The sequence below is a fragment of the Toxorhynchites rutilus genome, chromosome 3 (assembly GCF_029784135.1).
Source record: "Toxorhynchites rutilus septentrionalis strain SRP chromosome 3, ASM2978413v1, whole genome shotgun sequence".
Classification (NCBI taxonomy): Eukaryota; Metazoa; Arthropoda; class Insecta; order Diptera; family Culicidae; genus Toxorhynchites; species Toxorhynchites rutilus.
Genome location: NC_073746.1, coordinates 165,930,345 through 165,952,979, shown reverse-complemented (window position 1 = coordinate 165,952,979; position 22,635 = coordinate 165,930,345). Strand labels below are relative to the sequence as shown.

The following is a 22,635-nucleotide window of genomic DNA, read 5'->3' as shown; positions in this document are numbered from 1 at the left end:
TTGATGAATCGTAAATGCTGTGAAATTGGAAATAGCTTATGTGTGAAGTTTCGAGACATTTCGTTTATTTGTTCATAAACTACGCGTTTGCTGACCGTCGACCATAAACAGTGGCGCGTTGGTTTTGTGACAATGGATGAAACGTGAATCCATTACCACACTCCTAAGTCCAATAGGCAGTCTGCAGCGTGGCACTGAGGCATATTTCGAAGACTTAGACGTTTCGTACTACAGAAAGGGAATCGAAATATTGGAAACTCGTAATCCGTTTTAGTGTATTGCCCTCGAAGAAAACAATGAGAAATAAATACAGCTTTGCCCAAAAGAACGACTATTTCCATTAAAAATCCCGGGACTTTTCAGGCAATGTAATATGCGGAGAGTTGTAAAAAAACGAACACGAAAAAAGACCCACATGATAACTCAGCGCATCCATGAGTTACGTGTCGAGCGCAGCAAGAATATTTTAAATGTTTTTAATTTCGTATTTCTCAAGTGCAAAAACCCGGCAATCCTGTTCACAGACTAACACACTGTATCCCGTATCGAACCTATTCTAGAACCAATCGATACATAAATTCTCTGTCGGGAAAAAAGATAGCCTACCAACGTCATGGTATTCAAACTGATAGCTGAACTGAACTGAAAAAAATGGACCTGGTGTTTATTCCAAAAGGCAATTAAGTGCCCAAGGAAGTGTATATCGGTATTTTAAGTAAAACTGTACTTCAACGGGTCATGAAGAAATATGGATCTATGCCAAATGTAGTCTTTCAGCAGGACGGGAGTCGATACCATACCTCAATTGGTTCAAAGAGATGGTTGGAGGAGCATTTGCCGTTTGGACATTCGGGCCCTTATCTAGTCCACATCTCAATTTTTTGGGTTTTTTCTGTATGAAAGTTATTGATCGACGATTGTCCAAGTTTTAAGTCCAACACTAGAGGAATAAATTAATTTGCTTTGCTGAAAAATATGCTAAATGTTCATTATAAATATGCTAAAATTATGCTAAAATGCTAAATATGTTAAAAATTTGCTAAAAATTCACATTATCAAACAATGCAATCATTATACCGCATACGGTATAACCATCATCCTTTCTAAAATTGCCGAATCGTAGTTACAAGATAATGAGCATTGGAACTTAACGCTCTAGAACACCTCCGCGAGAAAAGGAAGACGCATGTTCAATAACCGTGCACGCTTTTATAATCACCTCCATCAGGTAGTTCTCTATTAATAGAATCGAAATGGACCCATCAAACGAAAGCAAATCCATTCCCCAACGTAAGTTATCACCGACTCATCATCAGCTGACCCACAGAACTCCGGGTGGAGGCCAGTTCATCCGTGAAGGCCATCTTCCCCTCAGAACTCACACACAGATTGAAACGTTGAACCTGAGCCGTTTACCGGCCACAGCCGGATTCAGCAACGGACACTGCCGCCAATCATCGTAAAAAACGAACAATTTGCGAATTATAAATGAATTTATTCGGCACAGCCACAGGTGTTGCCGTTGTTTTCATCGCGCATTTGCTCCCTCGAACGGTTTAATTTTACGATACCATCAAATATGCATCTTCTCGATCGCTCTCTCTAAACCGACTACCCACCCAAGGAGTAGTAGCCCCATGCCGGCGATTAGACAGCATCGGTGCACAGAGCGTTAGCGAAATGTTTGTGATACACGATATGAGTCAAGTTACCGCTATTTGGTGAGGTCGGTTAAGGTTACGCTTTCACTGTCTCGGTTTCATTCGTTCGGTAGATTAGATACATAGTAATTTGTAAACAAGTTTTTCTATAAACACTGGGAAAATTGTTTAGCATTCACCTTCCCCTTGGCAATGAAATATGATGACACCGGGGTTCAATATGCAAGGTTATTCATTTCGTGATTCGGAGAACCATTGTATTCTGACAGCTGTCAAACTAGAGTGTCTTTCAACCTGTGATTTGTTTAATTTTATTTTTATCATTTTTTCTCTGAACTGACTCAAATTGCATTATCTGCATTATCATAAAAACTGCTACCAATCACTATTCCAATGTTAAACGAACTAGTAAACAATACAGGGGTTTCAAACACGCGGAATCCTTGGGATCCTTTGCAGAGCGAAGCATGAATCCAAGCGGAGAAAAGTTTTGCAACAATATCCTGAACGTACAGTTTAATGGTGAAATTAGAATCAAACATTACTTTCAAAATCTTGACAATAGCTATTCGATGCAGTGTCTAACCATGAGGAGAATAAGAAAAGCATGTGGAGGTCATTTTCCTACAGAATTTTATGACAGAACATTTGAAAGTGTTCAGTGTCATCCTATTCAAGTGTCACAGAGCAGCAAATATGTGTAGTTATTGTTGAAGAAGTTTATGGCCAAATACCTTTTGAAATTGTTCGCGACCGATAGCGCGAAAGAGAAGAAAGTACCAGAAAAAGTTTATTTCCTTTTACATCCCTATCATTATCTCCATCTAATTTATCCTCTCCCATTTGCATTGCAATGGGTGGTGCATGACACAACTACAATACGGATACGAACAAATATGTGAGAGCGTAGAAATCGATCCATACCAGTATCATATTTTCATTCCAAATCCAAACATGGATCGAGCGAAATCGCGTAATAAATCCCATTATTATGCGGGCGCTACACGATTCGTCCAACGTTTCACTCGAATATTGGACTCAAACATTTGACTCGATGAATCGACAAATGTTGTGACGAATGTGCTGCTACACGGTGAAGTGAATGTTCAATTCAATGCAATCGGTCCAAACCATCGGCGAGTATTTGGATCGAATGTTTATTGTTTTTATTTATCATCAAAAACGCTTTGAAACTGTACTTTTTGAAATTGTACTGGCTGTATATGAAAAATGGTTTAAATCAACATTATTAAACTGCAATATTTTTCCGAATTTTTTCAATTTTATTAATCAATTTCATAGTTTTTTCGTCTACAACTTGTAAACAAACCGATCTGTCAATGATAGATTCGGACGAATTGTGTAGCAGTGTACCGAATGTCATCGAGTGTCGAATCAACGAATGACAAAAATCCTTGGACTCGTGCCACTCGCGTTGGAAGGCAATCCACAACGAACGGATTACCCTCCAACGCGAACATTCGATGCTCGACATTGGAGGCTCGTAGTTCGTCCATCGACTACACGATGCGTCTAACCATCGAGCGTCCAATATTCGGGGGTGTTCGTAGCATCGTGTGGCGCCGGCTTTAGAAAAGTGTGTCATTGTATTCCTGTTCGTCTGAAATCCTTCGATGCAGTTGAATAGCGGAAATCCCAACACTCGATTAGGATTGTTGTCAAAATAAATTCACAACACGTATAATACTTTGAATGTCAATGGACTTTCATTGAATTTTCAATGGTTATTTTCACTGACATTAGACGACCAATGAGATAGGATCAAAGAGAATTTGGGACGGGCACCATTGAAGTTAAGTCGTTAGGCTTGGTTCAGGCCAATCAAGGAGAGCGGCCACGAAGTTGCACAATCTCAAGCTCTTGTACACAATGAAGCAATGCATAGATAGCTGAATGTAGACTGTCCTTTCTTAAAACAGAAAAGTTATATAAATCCAACCATCAAGAAGAATTCCAGAATGTAACGAACAGAACGCATCTAAAGTTTCTAATCACAGGTATTCCATCAGCACCAATGCAGATGGAGTTCTTCAAACCAAGGCTAGCTTTGTGGACATCATCTTTGGATAGAAGTGAATGATATTCTACAGCTATGCGCATTGAAACATCTATTGCAGCTTACACATGAGTTTACCAGAAAGCACTTCGTCAAGAAAATGTGCCATTAACGAAATGGTGACACCATCAACAATAAACTTTTTCCGATCTTCATTGGACATCGTGGCCAGATTCCTTACGTTGATCCTTGACGTCATTCCAAATTTTTTTGAGATTAACCTAGAGCTTGTGCTAACGATGATGCTGATGATTGCGATATCGTTTTGTCTCAAATTTCGTACACTTGAGTTTCATTGGCCATTGAAGAGTGTCTCATTCCTCAAAATCGTACTGTTTCACGAAATTAATATGTTTTTTTGATACAATATGGGGGGTCAGTCTACGAAAAATGTAACGTTTTTTAAGAGTTTTCAAATGCATATTACGCTGAATGGTTCCTACGATATAGGTTATAATATATACCTTTAGACGGCAAATTTATCCACCATTTTTTCGCCTGAGACATCAACAGTGGAAATAATAAAACAAATGAGCAATTTAACAAATAAAAGAGGTATGTTTTTCTTGGAACTTTGTTCCCATGAATGTTGTATGTAACACAAAATTGCGTGCAATAATTCTTTCTATATAACAAATTAGCAAGATGTTGAAGTAATCAGATGCAAGATTTCATGCATCACCCAAACTTCATGCAAGATTTCATCAAAGCCACGAGGAAAGTATCATCCATACAGTGATCGTTCATTTATTAGGAGGAGGCAGCGATTATCATGCGAAGACTTATTGAGATCGGCATTATATCGCATCACAAAAATGAAATATCAATATTCTTCATGACTCATATTCATAATTCTCAATGACTTAATTCCTTCTATGATAGATTAAGTAGTAGAACCAATACGACTTGATTGTGATAATCCCTTTTTCAGGGCTACTATTTAGAGTTTCAAAAAAGTTAAACTAACAGATTTCTGAACAATGAAAAAAATTACATTTAAAATTACCAAGAGTTCTGAGCAATCATAGTCCTACGTCAAACTTTCGACCGTGCCTCTAGGCTCAGACCCTTCTACGTTTTTAAAAAATATTTTAAATTCGTCTTAAATTTCAAACACCATTTTTGTCACATTCGTCAAGTTTGTTGTTGTCAAACTTTTGTCTCAAATTCCGAACAATTTAAATACTAATTTTTATGAATTACTATAAATCAATACATTCAAACATTCACGTTTTCTTACTAAGCGCAAGTTCATGAGTCCAATCGCAGAACTGTTCATTGATTGATCTTCTAATCGACCCCGTTGAATTCACCTATTACTAAAAAATTCCTAGTACTTCTACCAAAACTCATCATTATAATATCAGATTATTTTCAGACACATAAAACACATATTCATCACTGAATAGTCGATTTTCATTAGAAGCTCAATTTCAGAAACGCACTCTGGTCATATATAAAATCATTTTTCTTCCAATTTTCCAATTTTTTATGCCGTAACAACACTCCTTGAAGTGGGTTGTATGTTGTGTACAACTTCTCGAACTCAATCGGTTCCGCACTTTTCAAGTTTTTGACGCGTACACAAACGAACAGAACACTTTTATATATAGAGATGCAGAATTGGGTTTCATTTGTATGGCAGAGACATAGACACTCCACAGAACCTCCACATGCCAAATTTCGCTCCATTTGCGTGATTAATTCTCGAGTAATGCAGAAATTTGTGTTTCATTTGCATGGCAGCCCCCCCTTAGAGAGGGGGGAGGGGTCTCAAACTATAACGAAAACCTTCCCCGGTCCCAAAAACCCCTACATACCAATTTTCATGTCGATCGGTTCCGTAGTTTCAGAGTCCATAAGAATGAGACAGACAGACAGAAATCCATTTTTATATTATACTAGCTAACCCGGCAAACTTCGTCCCGCCCATTTACTTGATTAATTCTCGAGTAATGCAGAAATTTGTGTTTTATTTGTATGGCAGCCACCCCTAAGAGAGGGAGGAGAGGTATCTAACCACCATAGAAACATTCACTGCACCCTAAAGTTTCCATATGCCTAATTTGGTTTAATTTGCTTGATTAATTATCGGGTAATGCAAAAATTTGTGTTTCATTTGTACGGCAGCCCCCTCTAAAAGAGGGGGAAGGAGTATCTTAACACCATAGAAACATTTATTGCATCCTAAAACCTCCACATGCCAAAGTTGGTTTCATTTGCTTCATTAATTCTCGAGTAATGCAGAAATTTGTGTTTCATTTGTATGGCAGCCCCCCCTTTGAGTGGGGGAAGGACTGTCTAACTATCATAGAAACATTTATTGCACCCTAAAACTTTCACATGCCAACTTTGGTTTCGTTGATTAATTTCCGAGTAATGCAAAAAATTGTGTTTCATTTGTATGGCAGCCCCCTCTAAGAGAGGGGGAAGGAGTATCTTATCACCATAGAAACATTTATTGCATCCTAGAACCTCCACATGCCAAATTTGGTTTCATTTGCTTGATTAATTCTCGAGTAATGCAGAAATTTGTGTTTCATTTGTATGGCAGCCCCCCCCTTTGAGTGGGGGAAGGACTGTCTAACCATCATAGAAACATTTATTGTACCCTAAATCTTTCACATGCCAACTTTGGTTTCGTTTGCTTGGTTAATTTCCGAGTAATGCAGAAATTTGTGTTTCATTTGTATGGCAGCCCCCCCTTAGAGAGGGGGGAGGGGTCTCAAAATATCACGAAAACCTTCCCCGGCCCCAAAAACCCCTACATAACAATTTTCATGTCGATCGGTTCAGTAGTTTCCGAGTCTATAAGAATCAGACAGACAGATAGACATCACTCCATTTTTATATATATAGATAGATAGATAGATAGATATATATATATATATATATATATATATATATATATATATATATATATATATATATATATATAGATACACTGTATCGATACCTGTAAATGATGTTAAAATAAAACCTATACCCCAAAGAAGTAAATTTACGTTTAAAAATAAAATGTTTGGTATTTGAGAACAAACGTTATTTGAGCTTGGCGAGGTCCCTACACATTTTATTGATTCGTATGTGATGTATGTTTTACTCCCTGAAGCATCGTTCGCTGTTTGGTTCAGATGTCCAAGCGATCATTCTAACGAAGTCGGCTTTCTTGCAGTCGTATGAAATGCTGATCTACAGTGTTCCAAAAAGGACTTCGTGGCGGATAAAGCAAATGAATATATTGTTAATTCTGTACTGTTTCTATGTACATTTGTTTACATGTGAAGGGCTGATAATGAAAGGGGTGTAAGTGACATCATCGATTTCTCTACATCGACTCTCTCCTTTGGTCATAACTTAGCTGCAAACACATTCCTATCTGTATTTCGCAATGTGGAAGATAGGTCAGAACCTCATCTATCGGATTCTATAGCAAACTCAAATTGGAACGATTTTACAATTGATTTATTAACTAAAGAAAAAGTTGATGAAGAGAAATCGATCAAGTTACTCACACCCCTTTCATTCTGAGCCCCTCATGTAAGAAGAATACCGTAGAATATCGAGTTTCTCGTGTTTGCGTTGGAATATATACGGTTAACTTTGGCTTCCAGTGCATTCCAAATGACAAAACTACGCAAACCATTGGCCCTTATCAGGACTACCAAAGCTTTCTACTGAAAAGGTTATGCTCAACTTTCGGATCATTTTTAAATTATATCCGGAGTGATCAACGAGCAACGAGCCAAGTCAGCAATGCGGTCGTGTCAAGGACACCACTAAAATAATCTTTACAAAAACGTTGAGTCTTCCGTGATATGCTTTACAACTGAAATTCTAAGATGTCAATCAATGGCAATCGGTATGAAGCCGCTGGATTTTCTCTTGCTAAGCAAATATTAGGCTGTCAAAAAAGTCCTGCGGTATTTCCGCGAGGTGTCGTTGTAAGCGCGTAGTTCTAGTTGTATTCATTGTATCGAGTCATACTATAGCTTGTTGGAAAGGTATTTTTGCGCGCTATAATATAGTCCTTGACAGTGTTGACAGTGCATCGGCCCAGAGCTGGGGATAAGTCATCAAACCGTTATTAACCATTTGAAGAAGCTTGGATTCACGAAGAAGCTCGATGTATGGGTGCCACACACGTTGACGCAAAAAAACAATCGCAACAAAATCGACCCGTATCTGAAGCGGATGGTGACTGGCGATGAAAAGTGGGTCACTTACGACAACGTGAAGCGCAAACAGTCGTGGTCGAAGCCCGCTGAAGCGGCTCAGACGGTGGCCAAGCCCTCATTAACGGCCAGGAAGGTTCTGCTATGTGTTTGGTGGGATTGTCAAGGAATAATCTATTATGAGCTACTTCCTTATGGCCAAACGCTCAATTCGGACCTGTACTGCCAACAACTGGACCGCTTGAAGGTAGCACTCATGAAGAAGAGGCAATCTTTGATAAACAGAGGCCGCATTGTCTTCCATCAGGACAACGCCAGGTCACACACTTCTTTGGTGACGCGCCAGAAGCTCCGGGAGCTCGGATGGGAGGTTCTACCACCTGTTTTTGTCCATGGCGAACGAGCTAGGTAGTCAGAAGTTAGCCACAAAAGAGGCCTGTGAAAATTGGCTATCCGAGTTTTTTGCCAATAAGGAAGCGAGCTTCTATAACAGGGGTATTATGAAGTTGGCATCTCGTTGGGAACAAGTCACCGAACAAAACGGCGCATATTTGACTTAAAACAGATGATTGTAACTAATTTTATGAACAAATGAAAATTCAAAAAAAATACCGCAGGACTTTTTTGACAGCCTAATATTATGCTTACATGATCCGGAGATTCTTGGGTAAATGAAGATTAACACTTCTATACTCGCGCGAAAAATCGTAATTTGTGTACTCTGGACTGTGCGCGTCTCTGTGATATTGACATTGTGTATTTTTAGACGTTGGTTGGTAAATGACTGGACTAAGCGTACCATCGGTACTTCGCGTACCTGCAGGCATAAAATAGAACCCATTCGTGGTCCTTAGCTTCCTGTCCAGTAACTCCTATCCCTACCTCCCCGTGGTGCCGGCTGGGGTACGAGTAACCATAGTGAAGATCGGGTAACCAACCCCGGTGGGATCTTGGTCGTATGCTGACAGGGAAGTGGGCCTATCCGAGCGTCTGTTCACTATGGAAGTGCGGCTCAAAACAGCGTCTGATCCCCATGTTAGGGGCGGCTGATCACTGTCTTCGTGCCAGCGGGGACTCTAAAAAGAGCTGTTCACGACGGTCCTCCGGCGAGACAGGGGGTTGGTGCAGGCCCTGCAAGCCATCCGTAAAAATAAAACGCACAGGAAAATTCACAAAGAAATTCGAGACAGGACAATCGGACTAGATCCACGCAAAGAACACGGACTAGAGATTGGAAACTCGGAACATGGAACTGCAAGTCTCTCAATTTTCTTGCGAGTACCCGAATTCTTTCGGAAATATTGAGAGCCCGCAATTTCAACATCGTAGCGCTGCAGGAGGTGTGCTGGAAAGGTTCGATGGTGCGATCGTTCCATGGTGGATATACAATCTATCAGAGCTGCGGCAACATATACGAGATAGGTACAGCTTTCATCGTGATGGGGGAGATGCAAAAAAGGGTGATTGGTTGGTGGCCGATCAATGAGAGAATGTGCAGATTGAGGATGAGAGGCCACTTCTTCAATATCAGCATTATCAACGTCCACAGCCCCCATCTAGCTAGCACCGATGACGATAAAGAAGAATTCTACGCGCAGCTAGAGCGTGAATACGATCGCTGCCCAAAACACGACATCAAAATCGTCATCGGTGATTTGAACGCTCAGGTCGGCCAGGAGGAGGAATTCAGACCGGTAATTGGTAGGTTCAGCGCCCATCAGCGAACCAACGAAAACGGCCTAAGACTTATCGACTTCGCTGCCTCCAAGAACATGGCCATACGTAGCACCTTCTTCCAGCACAGCCTCCAATACCGTTACACCTGGAGATCACCACAGCAAACAGAAACACAAATTGACCACGTTTTGATCGACGGTCGGCACTTCTCGGATATCATCGACGTCAGAACCTATCGTGGCGCTAACATCGATTCAGACCACTAACTGGTGATGGTCAAACTGCGTTCTAAACTGTCAGTCGTTAATAACATAAGACACCAGCGCTCACCACGGTATCACCTACGACGACTACAGGAGCCGAACGTTGCTGCAACATTCTCGCAGCGTCTTGAAACTGCGTTACCGGGGGTAGACGAACTGGATGCTGTTCCCCTCGATGAATGCTGGAACTCCTTAAAATCAGCAATTAGCAGCACAGCAGAGACCATCATCGGGTATGAACAACGAGGACAACGGAACGAATGGTTTGACGACGAGTGCCGAGCGCTCCTGAACGAGAAGGATGCAGCACGCGCAGCCATGCTGCAACGAGCGACTCGACAAAACGTGGAACGATACAGACTGAAACGAAGGCAGCAAACACATCTCTTTCGGGAAAAAAAGCGCCGCCTGGAAGAGAAAGAGTGTGAGGAGATGGAGCTGCTTTATCGTTCTCGAGAATCGCGGAAGTTCTTCAAGAAACTAAACGCCTCGCACAAAGGCTTTGTGCCGCGGGCCGAAATGTGCAGAAACAAGAAAGGAGGCATATTGACGAACGAACGCGAAGTGATCGAAAGGTAGAGGCAGCACTACGATGAACACCTGAACAGCGCGCAGACAGGAGACCTAGACGGCGTTGAGGAGGACTACACCGGTGCAATGAACAACGACGACGTACCACCCCCGACGATGGGTGAAGTTAAGGAGGCCATTAATCAGCTCAAGAACCACAGAGCAGCTGGTAAGGATGGCCTCGTAGCGGAGCTCTTCAAGGGAGGGCCGAGAAAACTTGTAGAGTGTATGCACCGGTTGATAGTCAGGATCTGGGACACAGAACAGCTACCGGAGGAGTGGAAGGACGGGGTAATCTGCCCCATCTATAAAAAAGGCGACAAGTTGGATTGTGGAAACTATCGTGCCATCACAATCCTGAATGGTGCCTACAAAATTTTGTCTCAGATCCTCTTCCGCCGCCTATCGCCAATAGTAAGTAGATTTGTGGGAAGTTATCAGGCCGGGTTCATGCCCGGTTGCTCGACGACGGACCAGATTTTTACACTGCGGCAGATCCTCCAAAAGTGCCGCGAGTATCAGGTCTCTACACACCACATCTTCGTCGACTTCAAGGCCGCATATGATACAATCGACCGACGACAGCTATGGAGGATCATGGACGAACACGGCTTTCCCCGAAAGCTGACAAGACTGATTCAGGCAACGATGAACGGTGTGCGGATCTCAGGTGAGCTGTCGGAATCATTTGAGACTCACAGGGGACTTCGACAAGGCGATGGAATCTCCTGTCTGCTCTTCAACGTGGCGCTGGAAGGTGTTATGCGGAGAGCGGGCTTCAACATGCGGGGCACGATTTTCAACAAGTCTAGTCAGTTTATCTGCTTCACCGACGACGTGGACATAATCGGAAGAACACATGCGACGGTAGCCGACTTGTATACCCGACTGAAACACGAAGCAGGGCTGATTGGGCTTGGGATCAATGCGTCTAAGACTAAATACATGCTAGCAGGAGGGACTGATCGCAACAGAGTTCTTCTTGGTATTAGTGTTGTGATCGACGGCGACGAGCTCGAGGTGGTAGAGGAATTTGTCTACCTTGGCTCGTTGATAACAACTGACAACAACAACAGCCGTGAAATTCGAAGACGCATTTTCAATGGAAGTCGAGCCTACTATGGGCTCCGCAAATCCTTGAGGTCCAACAAACTCCGACCCCGTACGAAGTGTACCATGTACAAATCCCTAATTCGACCGGTTGTTCTCTATGGGCACGAAGCATGGACGATGCTTGAAGAGGACTCACAAGCGCTTGGAGTTTTCGAACGCCGAGTGCTCAGAACAATATACGGTGGTATATAGGAAAGCGGAGTATGGAGAAGGAGAATGAACCACGAACTGGCGCAACTCTACGGCGAACCCATCATTCAGAAAGTCGCCAAGGCTGGACGAGTGCGATGGGCAGGGCATGTTTGCAAGATTGCCGGACAGCAGCCCTGCAAAGATGGTGTTCGCATCGAATCCGGTAGGAACAAGAAGGAGAGGAGCCCAGCGAGCGAGGTGGTTGGACCAGGTGGAGCAGGACTTGGCAAGAATCGGTGCAGCCGGGAGTTGGAGAACTGCAGCCATGTATCGGGATTATTGGCAAAAAATTGTGAAGAAGATCTAATCTCTCAATGGGATGTAGTATCATTATAAATAAATAAAAAAAATTTAGACGCTATTGGTATTTATTCGAAGAAAAAGTTACAATTGAGTTTAAAAAAACTCCAGAAATTTTTTTTTTCATTCAGTTTCAATAGTCATTTAATTCAGCCACCTCATTGATGTTCGGTCTGCCAGACCAATTCGTGAATATAGGAAGGTTAATGTTTTCCATACAGCAAACCATCGAACAATTTACAAGTTTTCTCTACTTTCCGAACAACAAAGAGATAACCCTGTATATTTAGAAAAAGTGTCGCTTGTAAACATACTAGGGTATGAGTCAGTTCATTTTACATTTCGAATCATAACACAGCCGTTGTTGAATATTGTCTTCCTCATCAAAGCATCAGGATCAGTTGTAAATCAAATATCAATACCAAATACCATACATACCATGCACTAACTGAGTGTGTGTGAAGCACTGAAGTTTAAGAAGATATTCCGGAAATAATAAACCATATTCAATTTTGGTTTTGCAACCCAACGTAACCCGTTCCACCAGAGGGCTGGCGTAATACTAGTCCTAAATAACTCAATCGAGATTATCAGAGTGTAATCAAAGAGGAGTGTTATGATTTTTGCATTTTTTACTTTTTTACATTTGATACTTTTTTACTTTTTTACATTTGATACTTTACGTAATTCAAGCATCCATACTTTGGTGGCACTAAGAAGGTCGTTTTGTTTGATTATTGTTCAGTCCGATGGTACAGTCATATGGTACAAGCGAGCGACAATGGCAGAAGCATGGTGATTATCCGTTGGATGGTATATAGAACACATATAATACATATAACGCATATAACGCATATAACGCATATAATGCATATTTCGCGTATCATGCGTTTAACACGTAACGGCGCATAAAACGTTAAAAATGAGATATGTTGAGAATTGCCCTCTGTGGCTCTGGACGAGATGGCTCCTGCGTTCTATATGGATACAATAATGAAAAGTATACATTTGTTTCTTCATTGGCATTTTTGCTCCAAACCAATGACAAACACAGCTAAATGTGTCAACGCGAATTTCGATGGAACCAACAACGCCTACACCCTAACTAGCGTTGGTAGAAAACATTTCATCTTCGGCAGAGAAAAATGGTTTTTCGTGTGCTGAAAGGTGAAATGAACAAATAAAAGTACCCTTTTCAAATGCTTCAAATGTGTATATGTTTGCGAGCAGACATCTCTTTCTCTCAGACTAAACGTCAGCTTGGGATTGTTCCAAAAAAAAGTCCAAACGATGTCAACAAGGATCGAACCAAGGCCGGATGGAATACAAGGCTGTTTTTCACGACCACGTTATCCACATAGCCACCGGTGCTGTTGCATAAATGCGTGATAATATTAGACCTCATTATAAAATGAAGTTGGGGAGTGTTTTTTAAGAATACCGTAAATCTATGAATTTTCAGGCGAAATAACTCACTCTTATATCTTCTATCTATATGAATAGAAATGGAGCGCAAAATGTGTTGGTAAGCGCAAAGTCTCAGGAAGGAATGGTCCGATTTGAGCCATCTTTATTCTGTTGTATTCGCCTCTGCTCATAGATCAATGTTATGTTATGGTTAAAATTTTGAAATATTTGAAAAGCTTTGAGAGAAAATTATGCTTCGTGTTCCGTTGGTGTGAAGCGAAAATGGCAATAGATTCTCAAGTTGAATAACGCACTTTGACAATAAAAATTATGAGCGTAAATTTGCTTTTCTGTATCAAACATGTATTCCATGTAACGGAGAAACGTGTTGCTTGCAAGTGAATCAAAAACCTTGAACGAAAATTGTGTCTAAAATTCAATGTATATTATAAAGACGAGTTTTGATAGAAGTAATAGGATAATTATAATGAAAGGAAATTGTAAAGGGCCATGTAATAATCAATCAATGGCGAGTCCTGCGATTGAACCCTTGCTTAGTGAAAATCGTGAATTTTTGAAAGTATGTATTCATATATAATAAAAAATCAATTTTGGGCAGAACGAAGTTCACCGGGTTAGCTAGTACTGCTATAGCAGTATGGGAGAGTAGCACAATTTCTGTTATTTTAAGGCTCATTTAATGTAATAAATCGGTATGCCAAAACATGTGCTAAATAATAATGGGTGGGTGTACTACGATCTCACGGAATCACGAATTTTCCTTCACTTTTGCACGCCGTATAAATCTATCAAACAATCCGCTCTCGATGGGCAAACAAACATTTGTGGCGATTGATTTGGATATATAAATACAGCCATTTCATGCCAAGCCGATATTCCGATTCACAGACTTTCGCGAAAAGTGGTAGTATTGATGTTTATCGCATTATATTAGACTCGTATTTTTTAATTTTTTTCTAATTAGGGTGCAAAATAAATTTTTCGAACCATCGTTTAACTTTGAAAAACCATAACTTAAAAACAAAAAATAAAGCCTCTCTGACTTTTGGATCTGTTCTGTGAGAAAACTCAGCTTTCAAGAAAAAAATATTGAAAAAATTTGGCGACCTTTACCCCAAACCCATGTAAACATCAAAAAACAAATACAACCAATAATTTCAAAAACAAAATCTATTTTTTTTTTGCAAGTATAATATTTTTTCAAGCAAGACAAATTGACTTTAATTTTTTATATTAATCATCTGAATTAGTCGAGTAGTTCAAAAGTTATGAATTTATAAATAATGACATTTTTGGAAAAAAAAGGGGGAAAAGTCGATTTTTCGGACCACCCTAAAATGGAAATGGTCACCCTAATAAAAAAATAAAAAAAAAGTCTAATAATTTGCGATAAAGAACAAAACTACCACTTTTCACGAGAATCTGAGAACCACTATATCGGTTTGGCATGGAATGACTGAAATAAGAAAATACAATATAATTAAAAGCTATCGAGTCATACAAATCAAAGTTAATACATCTCTCAAAAAAAACTCTCCGGTGTCACAACTGTTGGATTGCCTTGTTGACACTAATCTTGTGCCTTATCTGAAGCTTCGCAAACAGTACTCCAAACCGATATACACAACTCATTGATTGGTGTTATCATTTGTTATCACTAAATTGTCAATATAAAAACAGAAGCCTCGATTGGATGCTCGCTATCAGAGGTTGGTTATTAAAAAAAAACATACAGTACAATGTGGAAGATCTTATCAAGGTTGTTCAACAAGAGAGCCCTATCTCCCCGTCAAGTCCTTGATCCATGTACAACAAGTGTCTCGATGTCGTTCGACACTGGAAACGCTCTACCGAGCATTTGCTCCGGTTTGCTTTGGAATTTGATAAATTTATGACATCGTATCTCGTTGATTCGCGTGATCGGTAATCGGTTTGTGAAAGTTCCCGATTGATGTGTGTCTTCTCCGATAAGTCTTCGTTACTTGTGGAGGTGACTAAGTGATATTGCTAGTTGGTGGCCTTCTGATTTAATTAGTTGTTTACTGCTCATTCAATATGACAATGCCTATGCCAATCTTAATAATTTTGGTTACCACAAAGAAAATTCACTCAGCACTGCGGCATGTGCTTCGCTGATAAAAGTATCATGATCTCACGGTGAAACAACGAAACCATCAAATTAAACCGAACAATCGAAGAGAAAAAACAAAAAAAAGCTGATAATTGACTTCCAAAGATAGCTGATTTATTGCTCCACGTTACCATCAGACACATTGGTATGATGAACTGAAAACTGGAAAGCTAACGCCGACGTCAATAGGTTTATCGCTTCCGAAGATGAACAACGCAAAAAAATGATTAAGAGTTATCGGATCCTTACAGGTTTCTATAGCTCTACAAAAAAATAACAGGGGGCCTTTTGGGGGGGGGAGGATTGCTTTCAACATTTTAATGGGAAAACATAGGTTCTTTCGAGCTTGATAAAATTTAATGAACAAACTTGCCAAAATGCTAATTTGGATATGAAACTTCTTGAAACTAATTTTAGTCGATAACACTCATATATTGCTTCCATTGTCGATGAACATTGAGTAACCGAAATGCAGAACAAAAAGCTATAACAAATAGAGGAAGAATGTTAGTAAATAAATCTGAACCGTATCGACCCGTAATCGCGAATGTGTGTCTCGCTTTGATAGTACCAATAACGAACCATCTGTCAATTCACGCGCCTTGCTCTAGACTCATTTTTTACACAAACAACGTCTAGTCGAATGATCCTCTGGCAGTGTCAGCTGTGAAAACCAGTGCAAATCAAGCCATATTTGCCAAACCTATCGGCTTTTATTTGCTATTTGCAAATTTGAAAGGTTACTAATAAGCAACCCAAACAGATAAACATTTATATTCGGTGACCGGAATAAATCGCCACAGTAAACAACTGCAACAGAAACAACCGCTTAGAAAAAGTGTAGTAGGCTAGAAATATTTGGCGCGGGAAAAACATCATGTGCCTCACATTTCTATTATAAATTTATTCTCTTGTTCTCGTTTTTCGAAATTTATTCTGAGGACAATGTAATGGGGACGAAGTCCCCATTTGGCGAGGATAAGGAATCGAGGCGGCCCATGCCGCCAAGATGACGCAATCCGAGTCCACCGCCGACCCGCCGTCGGAAGCGGCGGTGTCTCGCACGCAAACCTGGGATCCACTGATTGCCCGGTTAGTTTGAAACATAGGATACGATCCTTTAGCAATGTCCGACCGAGCTCTAGCGAGCGTCGGACGGTATACGTCTGCCCGGGGCGTTACGTTTGCCTGGGGCGATACGTTTGCCCGGTTAATTCTTGTTTTGAAATACAATACCGCGCCACAATATTTATAGCCTACTACACATTTTATAAGCGGTGGTTTCTGTTGCAGTCGTTTTCTGTGGCGATTTATTCCGGGAACCTTATATTCATTGTATCGCCTCCCACAGTTTGGTAGAAACCTTTGACTAACATATCGCGTGACGATCATGTTTCGGTGCTAATTGATTGAATGCTCTCATATGTTAACCATTCTAAAAGACGGATAAAGCGGATGTCACAATGCTATGTTTACTTGTACCTAACTTTCAGTCATTGCCAAAGTTGTTCCCAGTCAACAACAGGAAAGATAACTTCACTGGATTGCTTCAGTTAAAGTAAACTGTATGTAAACAAAGGCGTTTGTAAAATAAGTTGTTACATCATCGTTTGGCAAATTCCGTTCGCGCCGTTCGACGCCGTCATCGGGAAGATATGGAACCCATTGTTCTGAAACACTATCCCTTAGCGGCGATTCGAGTTGCTTATGTAGACTGATCGCTGAATCTCGCGATCATGTCCGATCGGATCGCACGATAAGCACATTCTAAAACCGCATCTATATGGAAGCGATGAAAATAGATTAGAATTTAATTGTGCTCTGGGTGTCTGAAGGTCATCATCTGTGATGCGTGAAACCTGGCTGGAAGAAGGATAATTTGGTTTAATGTTGCGATCACTGTCGGAGCATGTACGTAATTCCATTCTACCTTTTGTGTTCCTTTCAGAGAATGATTTGCGCTAAAATGTTAATAATAGGAATTTTGTTCTACTCCCGATTCAGTCACACGGAAAGCCTCATTAGGCATTTTGATATAGTTCATGCACAACTGAATCAGTTTCTAGAGAAAAAATGAGCCACGGAACTGTGTGCATTTAGTAAAAGGAGCACTTAAGTTGACATCAGTTTTTATTTTCAATTTTAATTTCAGTTTAAGTAGATTATACACTTCGTGGATACATCTCATTGTGGTTTAAGCCAATGGGTCTCAATTGTAATCAAGTTGCGGGCCAAATTAGACTTCTCCATCAATGCAACGGACCACAATGAGTTGTGATCGATATGTGGTCGATATTATTAATCAATTCACATTACGGTTGACTTCAGAATCTATATAGATTTATGTATATTATACATTCTGTCAAATAAATACCGAGACTGCGTGTTTTTAAATAAAATGCTATATTTATCATCTGAATTTATATTATCGCCTTCGAAATAGGGCCGTTCTGAAAAAATACACTTTATTCAACGAACAATCCAGTCATCGAAACGCTGTTTATTCAGGAATGGGCTGTATTCAGTTCACGCAGTGAAATCGTTTTTATGTCTTCAATTCTGTCAAAACGGGCCCCACGAAGCGGTAGTTTAAGTTTCGGAAAAAGTCACACAAATGTCACGATCACACACACGATTGTTCAAGCATGTCTTCAGCCACTTGATGGCGAACAATTTTTTGAAGAAAATTGAGCTCTTTTGGCACTAGTCATGCAGCGACTTTTCTCATACACCAAACAAAAACCAAAATATGACGAACGATCTCGAGAGATATATTTATTTCTCAAACTTATATGACGATTTCTGGACACCATTCCTTTTATTTTATCAATGTTATCATCAGTTGAAGAGGGGGATAGTCATCCTTACCGAGGCAAATCGTTTATCTCCTGACGGCTGTCTTTGAGTGCCTTAAACCATTCATACACACGTGTTTTCGACACAGTTGAGTCACCAAGTGTAATCTGCCATATTTTCAACCTTTCGGCACGAGAAATTTCGTTCGCCACACAAACTTTAGCACAATATCTTCGACCAATACAATTATTCATACCATAAATGGGCCAGCAAAAAAAAAGTTATTTTTCTCCTCATGACATTAAGACCACTACGGTAGTATCAACTTTAGAGAAAAAAAATAAAAAATGTTCAGCGGGAAGATTCAAAATTACAAAAAAAGAATATCTACAAAGAGAAGCTCGATGTAAATTTTCGTCTGCAGAAAATAAGGTGCTCATAGTCATCAAACATTTTTTTTAGTGTTTTACCATAATTTTTTTCCAGTTTATCGGATCAGTGGTGAGTTTTCTCATTTTTACTCCAGAAAATCGTCGGGTAAGACGGACGCTCCATCGAAGGGAAAGACGAACAGTTTGTTTTGAAAACAAATTGATTATGTCCTTCTTCTTCACCATCTTTACTTCTTGCCCATTAACTACGTTTGCAAGAGCAACCGGAAGTTATGGACGAACCATTGGATGGACGAGGCTGTAAAAGCTGCTAAGGAAGCGTCCTCGGTGAACACATCTGCGTTGAATTCCATCGTTCCAAGAACAATACTCATACGGCACCTGTTTGTCTGTACCGCTGACCCACATTAATAGAAATTTGACTCCCTTTCTGTTGACCGATTGATCTGAAATTTGGAACACACCTTTATCTATGTAGTCATTATAAAATTGTATATTCCATGATATTGAAAATCCGAGATGGCGGCCGCTATAAAATGGCGGATCACATTTTCTCAAAACCCCATCAATATGGGTATCAAATGAAAGGGCTTGACTAGTAGAACACAGTTATTTATGGAAAATGCAAATCCAAAATGGCTGCCACTACAAAATGGCGGACTACATATGTTGTCAAACCCCGTTAATATGGGTATCAAACGAAAAGGCTTGACTAGTAGAATACGGTTATTTATGAAAAATGCAAATCCAAGATGACTGCCACTACCAAATGGCGGACCACATATTATGTCAAAACCCCCTTAATATGGGTATCAAATGAAAGGGCTTAACTAGTAGAACACAGTTATTTATGAAAAATACAAACCCAAGATGGCTGCCACTACGAAATGGCGGACTGTATGTTTTCTCAAAACTTCATTAATATGGGTATCAAATGAAAGGGTTTGGATAGAAGGTCACAGTAGATCATGCAAAAACCAAATCCAAGATGGCCGCAATCACAAAATAGCAAATTACTCTATTAAACGGCTTTATTTAGCTTGAACTGTTTATATGTATGTTTGTATGTATGTAGGGTTGTCCCATATTAATAGAAATTTGACAAATAGGAACTGACCGAATTTATAAAACACCTTTATCTCTGCTGTCATTATAAAACTGCTTATTTTGAAAAATCCAACTTGGCCATCGCTACAAAATAGCTGATTCCATATCATCTCAAAAAAGTGTGATTGAGATATGTGTATCGAACGAACGAACTTGACTTGGAGAACACACTATGTATTTTCTGCAATCCACTCAATATCGGTATCAAATGAAATTATTTGATTGATAGAATACAGTACAATAGTTTTATTGTAGAGAAATATTCTAATGAAACAGATAATGTACTAAAAACTAGAAAATAAAATAAGTTAAAAAAAAACTTTTTAAGTTAAACGCTTTAATTGTGATTAAACATAACAATGTACTAAAAGCTAGAAAATAATTAGGCAAGAAGCAGTTAGCAGTTATCACACCTCTCCTTCATTAGTCTAGGGCATTGATAAGACTGAAATAAAATCGTGGGACACGTTGGAATTCCATTATCCACAATTAGTGACTTCATGATATGTCCCACGATTTCAACAGTTTTCAGTCAGCAGTAGGAACAACAGCTAGTGCAAAATCTTCTCGACCTAGATTCTGTGAGAAGTGACGGAAGAAAAATGGCTTTCGAACTGAAGCATTCGTTCAAAATCTGAAATTACCCTGAAACTGAAATTAACCAACTCAGATGGCTAGTTTACCGGTTTTTCAAACGTAATCCGAATCTGTCACTCTGGAAGTCGGAAGCTATTTTAGACTTGAAAATACGAGAAAAATTACAAGGCCCTTTTAGGTGATTTTAGTCAAGCCTTCTTGTTCAATCATTTTGAAGGCCTATTGGAAGTCCTTCACTTATTGAGTACATCAACTTAAATTTCAAAATATAACTTTTCAGTGTCCATCTTTCCTATCAAGTGTTCGTCCGACTCTTTTTTTTCCAAAGATACCGGACACATTCATTTTACAAAATTTCTGATTAAAAAAAAATTATAAAAAGGTGCTTAGACTATCATCATGTGGTGAGATAGCTATATAAATATATATTTTTATGAAATTCACGAAAAAAAAATTGGTGGGTTATATCTATGATATAACCGCAAGGTTGATGTGGGACAACCTTATCTTAGTAATCATTTGTGTGTGTTGATTAAAATTTTGATTGAATGAAACAATTTCCGAATTCAATTGAATTTAATATATTTACTTTGTAAGTAAAAATATTGTATAATGCCATGTAAGGTCAATTCATCCAATAGATTTTTCTTCGTTACAAGTAAATTTAATGACAGTCCTTTTACGTTTGGTATGATGACATCTTTGTTTTGATGTCTCTGTTAGGCCTGACCTGCATTTTCAATGCCAATTTCCTCAGACACCCTGGTTCTGAAGTCTGTGTTAGGGAAACACATTTCAGTCGGAACGAAAATGCCCCCGACTTGTATGTATTTGCAATGTCAATTTCCCCACGATCCATGGATCTGAAGTCTGTGTTAGGGAAACACATTTCAGTCGGAACAAAAATACCCCCGACTTTCATGTATTTGCAATGCCGATTTCTCTAACGCTGCTTGGTTTTGAAGTCTGTGTTAGGGAACACATTCCGGTGCGAACAAAAGTCCCCATACTTTCATGTGTTTATAATGCCGATTTCCCCAAGGCTGCTTGGTTTTGATGGCTGTGTTGAGAAAACCGTAAATCGGGCCAATCAAAACGAGCTAGTTAAGGCGTTTAAATAACGCTTGACATTTTACAGTTAATCAATTGATTATCTAATGAAAAATAACATTTTATTAATTGCGATAGAAGCGTAGAAATATTGCGTATCAATTGATGCAAACATCTTTCCGATCCAGTAAGAAATGTTCGAGTTATAAGCATTCGGAATCATTCATTTTTTCCTGCATGTTCTATGTTTAGGTTTCCATTTTACCCCCCATATACTCCGGTTAGAAGTAATCCCACGTCAAAAAATCGACTTTTACATAACCATTTCACGACCAAGAGAAATAGTTTTCCCTTCTACAAAAATCGTATCGATTGTTCAATTATTATTGAATCGATATTGTTTTACTGAATGTCAAAATAAAACGTATGTCCATAGCAGCAAATGTGTTTCTGAACGAATAAAAAAAAAAGAATTGTCAAACATGGCCCGGTCTGACTTAACAAAAACCACATAATTAATGTGTTATGTGCAATGTCCACTTTGGTTAGGTTCTGTTGACCTTATTTTTCGTGAATTAGTTCGTTCTTCCAAACCATAACCTATAACCTTCGTTCTATCTTTGATATAACCGCAAGGTGGACATAGGACTAACGTTGACTTAGCAATCATCAAGTAACAAGCATATAAATCTTAAAAGTTTCATCTTTCGAATAAAGTGATTATCATACCACTTCGTTTAGCCGGAAAAGAATTATGACCGTTCAAAGGGGGAATCGATTCCTCCACGGAAATACCCAGCGCAAATAGTACCCACTCCCCAAGCCCCGACAATTGGAATCAGCGTTGAACCGGAGCAGGATTATTAACGCTTGAGAAGGAATGGATTCCTCCTCGGAATTACACAGCGAAAATAAGACCCCTTTCCCAACAATTCCAACTTCCCAATAACGACGATCGATTGCAGCATTCGTAAACAAATAATTTCATCACGCTGCTTTTATAAATGTGATTTCTTCAATATGTAATATAATATCCACTTTGATCATATCCACTGCACCATATACATAGTCAATCCGAATACAATAGTACTCGCTGCTTGCATCTA

The 22,635-nt window shown here is 39.5% G+C and overlaps 1 protein-coding gene across 2 annotated transcripts in view; it reads right to left on the bottom strand.

Annotated features, from left to right (window-relative positions):
• LOC129779381 (putative inorganic phosphate cotransporter) overlaps positions 1 to 22,635 on the bottom strand; it is an 81,175-nt gene that overhangs the window by 8,636 nt on the left and 49,904 nt on the right. The window lies entirely within an intron of this gene.